The following is a 4,249-nucleotide window of genomic DNA, read 5'->3' as shown; positions in this document are numbered from 1 at the left end:
ATAAACATACCTCGTGACAAAACACGGAATATACGAACACCAGTCTGGCGTGTCAAACATGACACGTAACACAAACAATTCTACACAAAGACATGAGGGAACAGAGGAAATAATGCATGCAGTGTATTAGGGAATGAAAAACCAGGTGTGCAGGGGAACAAGACAAAACAAATGGATAAATTAAAAATGGATAAATTAATAAATCGACCGCCGAACGCGCGCCCGAACAAGGAGAGGGAGCCGACTTCGGCGGAAGTCGTAACAGCTTGTGCTTCTAGTTCCGACCATGCAGTAATATCTAACAAGTAATCTAACAATTTCACAACAACTATAACACAAGTGAAAGGAATGGATAAGAATATCCACCAATTATATATGGATGACGGATGGCCGAACGGCATAGGCAGGATGCGTATGTATAGAGTACAAGTATATACATATGAGTAATGATGGGTATGTAAATAATATATATAAAGTGCATTGGTTTAAAGTACTAGTGATACATTTTATTACACCCCCCAAAAATGTTTAAGTGGCTAGAGATTTGAGTCAGTATGGCAGCAGCCACTCAATGTAGTGATGGCTGTTTAACAGCTGATGGCCTTGAGATAGAAAGCTGTTTTTCAGTCTCTCGGTCCCAGCTTTGATGCACCTGTACTGACCTCGCCTTCTGGATGATAGCGAGGATGAACAGGCAGTGGCTCGGTGGTTTGTTCCTTGATGATCTTTTTGGCCTTCCTGTGATATTCGTGTGTAGGTGTCTTGGAGGGCAGGTAGTTTGCCCCCGGTGATGCGTATTGTGCAAGACCTCACTACCCTCGTGGAGGGAGAGCCTTACGTGTGAGTGGAGCAGTTGCCGTACCAGCGTTGATACAGCCCGACAGGATGCTGTTTTCGGTGCCAAGCCAAAATTCTTTTCAGCCTCCTGAGGTTTGAAGAGCGCTATTGCCGTCGAAACAGTCTCAGAGCGGCATCAGCTCATGCTCCCACGCGCTCTCAGTGATGCTGCAAATCAGAGCAGGCAGTATAGGGTGTGAGGATCCCGAGTGGTTCGAGCGGTTCTCAGCTGTCGCTGACTGCTCTAGGTTGGAGGTGAGTGCGACGCATCTCGCAGGAAACTATCGAATCTGGACTGTGTTTGCAGCCTCGGTTCCACTTCGTGAGACATTGTCTAACAGAATACGCTCGTATGAGGACGCCACTTCGGACGGTTGATCGGCTTCCCGGTTCTGACCTCCTGTCTTCTCGTAGATGGCGGTCCGGCTCCTGTCGGCAGTAAACAGGATCGATTCCCTAGGCCTCAATTTGTGTTGGCAATAGGATACGGTTATTTGGGTGAGAGTCCCAAGAAGTTGGCGTGAGAAGAGTAGCATTTTTTCACGCTCTGAGACACACAGCTGACGCGATGGGGGTGCACGTTTACTCAAGGTTCGCTCCAAGTTCTAACTCGGTGCTTGCTGATGCGGACGTGACGTTAGGCACGCGTCAGCTCACTCAGATTTCGCAGGTAGGCTATGCTTGGAATTCAAAATGATCCTTCGGTTTCCAACGGTGTTAGAGCTTGCATGGAAGTGCTCGGTGCAGGATGTGTCTGTGAGAGAAAAAGCGTTTTGATTATGCTTCTGGGTTTGATATCGCACTGTGCAGATTGGTGGCAGGAAATATGATTGACCAGGCTGCAGGTTCTGCCTAATGTATCGAGGGTTCCACACGGAGTTGAGCGACACTGCTAGCAGTGGCTAACTGAACTACTAGCTTGTGTTGCATAACGAGTTAGGAGGCTGGTCTCAGCTTACTGGATGAGGGAGGTTTCCGTGTTGGATTAAGAGGTGTTAAAAAAGGATATTGCGAGTCCAGTACCAGTCATGGGTGTAGGTGCCAGTCCCACTTCGACACGTATGTTCATTCGCTTGATGGGAATGAGATTAAAAATATAAAATACTATATCCGAATTTATCCGAGAAAGACCGATATTTACATTGGGACGGGATGGGACATACACATAGCGGCGACTGCTACGCTATATTTCATTTTGATCACTCTTTCTCGATCTAGGGTGAAGTAAGTTTCCGTATAAAAGTGTTCGCAAAAACTTGATATTGTAGTTGGACAAAGGTTTTCCACAAGGGGCTTTTAATGTTTGTAATTTCCTGACTATATGAGAGATGTCACGTTTGATTTTTCCGTATAGAAAAATGTATCAACCTGCTAAAACAATGTTCGAATTAAACTCCAATGAAAGTGGCCATCCTCTGGAAGTGTATCACATTTCCTTGTTGTTAGCATAGGATACTCGAATTGTTTCCTGTGTGTAGCGAGAAACTGGCGTCAAACTAAGTAATACTACGAATTGTGTTAAGGAACAATATCGTGTCTATAGCTCAACGTACATGGCCGGAATTTACCATTGCAAGCGCACTGTGATTCGTCTGTTGTCTCACTTATCATCACAGTTGCTTATTATCTCTTCTTGGTATCAGTGGATGGTTGTGTGTTAGGGCGGTATATATGGTATTTGAATTTGGGTATTTTTGGTATGTTGACTCACAATGTATTTCCATGTAAATGGAACTTTATTTTCCTTAATGATGATGTTGGCCATCGGAATTATTGCCAGCATTGACTTTGGTTCGTAACACATATTTTGTGTGAGTGGTGAGTGGTGGAGTTATGGATGATGGACATAGACTTCATTTTTGCAGGATTTAAGAGGCTAGGGGAGCACGGGAGAGAACTGTCAACTGAACAGGGAGTGCAGGAGAGGTGGGGTGATGTTGTTTCCTACCCTCACCACCTGGGGGCGGCCCATCAGAAAGTCCAGGACCCAGTTGCACAGGGCGGGGTCGAGACCCAGGGTCTCGAGCTTAATGACGAGTTTGGAGGGCACTATGGTGTTAAATGCGCTGTAGTCGATGAACAGCATTCTTACATAGGTATTCCTCTTGTCCAGATGGGTTAGGGCAGTGTGATTACGATTGCGTCATCTGTGGACCTATTGGGGCGGTAAGCAAATTGGAGTGGGTCTAGGGTGTCAGGTAGGGTGGAGGTGATATGATCCTTGACTAGTCTCTCAAAGCACTTCATGATGACGGAAGTGAGTGCTACGGGGCGATAGTCGTTTAGCTCAATTAACTTAGCTTTCTTGTGAACAGGAACAATGGTGGCCCTCTTGAAGCATGTGGGAACAGCAGACTGGGATAGGGATTGATTGAATATGTCCGTAAACACACCAGCCAGTTGGTCTGTGCATGCTCTGAGGACGCGGCTAGGGATGCCGTCTGGGCCGGCAGCCTTGCGAGGGTTGACACGTTTAAATGTTTTACTCGTGTTTGCTGCGGTGAAGGAGAGTCTGCAGGTTTTGGTATCGGGCCGTGTCGGTGGCACTGTATTGTCCTCAAAGCGAGCGAAGAAGTTGTTTAGTTTGTCTGGGAGCAAGACATCGGGGTCCGCGACAGGGCTGGTTTTCTTTTTGTAGTCCGTGATTGACTGTAGACCCTGCCACATTCCTCTCGTGTCTGAGCCGTTGAATTGCGACTCTACTTTGTCTCTATACTGACACTTAGCTTGTTTGATTGCCTTGCGGAGGGAATAGCTACACTGTTTGTATTAGGTCATGTTTCCGGTCGCCTTGCCCTGATWAAAAGCAGTGGTTCGCGCTTWCAGTTTTGCGCGAATGCTGCCATCAATCCACGGTTTCTGGTTGGGGAAGGTTTTAATAGTCGCTGTTGGTACAACATCACCGATGCACTTACTAATAAACTCGCTCACCGAATCAGCGTATACATCAATATTGTTGTTCGACGCTATCCGGAACATATCCCAGTCCATGTGATCGAAGCAATCTTGAAGCGTGGAATCTGATTGGTCGGACCACTGTTGAACAGACCTGAGCACGGGCGTTTCCTGTTTTAGTTTCTGTCTATAGGCTGGGAGCAACAAAATGGAGTCATGGTCAGATTTGCAGAAAGGAGGGTGAGGGATGGCTTTATATGCGTCGCGGAAGTTAGAATAACAATGATCCAGAATGCTGCCAGCCCGGGTCGCACATTTGATATGCTGATCAAATTTAGGGAGTCTTGGTTTCAGATTAGCCTTGGTAAAATCCCCAGCTACAATAAATGCAGCCTCAGGATATGTGGTTTCCAGTTTACATAGAGTCAAATGAAGTTCTTTCAGGGCCGTCAAGGTGTCTGCTTGGGGGGGATGTTCACGACTGTGATTATAATCTAAGAGATTTCTCTTGGTAGAT

The 4,249-nt window shown here is 46.4% G+C and overlaps 1 pseudogene; it reads left to right on the top strand.

The window, feature by feature from the left end:
• Positions 1 to 1,215, top strand: part of LOC111958658 (protein PTHB1-like) — a 185,452-nt pseudogene extending 184,237 nt beyond the window's left edge.
• The last annotated feature ends 3,034 nt before the right edge of the window (positions 1,216 to 4,249 follow it).

This window comes from Salvelinus sp. IW2-2015, linkage group LG35 (genome assembly GCF_002910315.2).
Source record: "Salvelinus sp. IW2-2015 linkage group LG35, ASM291031v2, whole genome shotgun sequence".
NCBI lineage: Eukaryota > Metazoa > Chordata > Actinopteri > Salmoniformes > Salmonidae > Salvelinus > Salvelinus sp. IW2-2015.
Note: the sequence above shows the minus strand (reverse complement) of the source record. Positions and strands in the feature narration are given on the sequence as shown.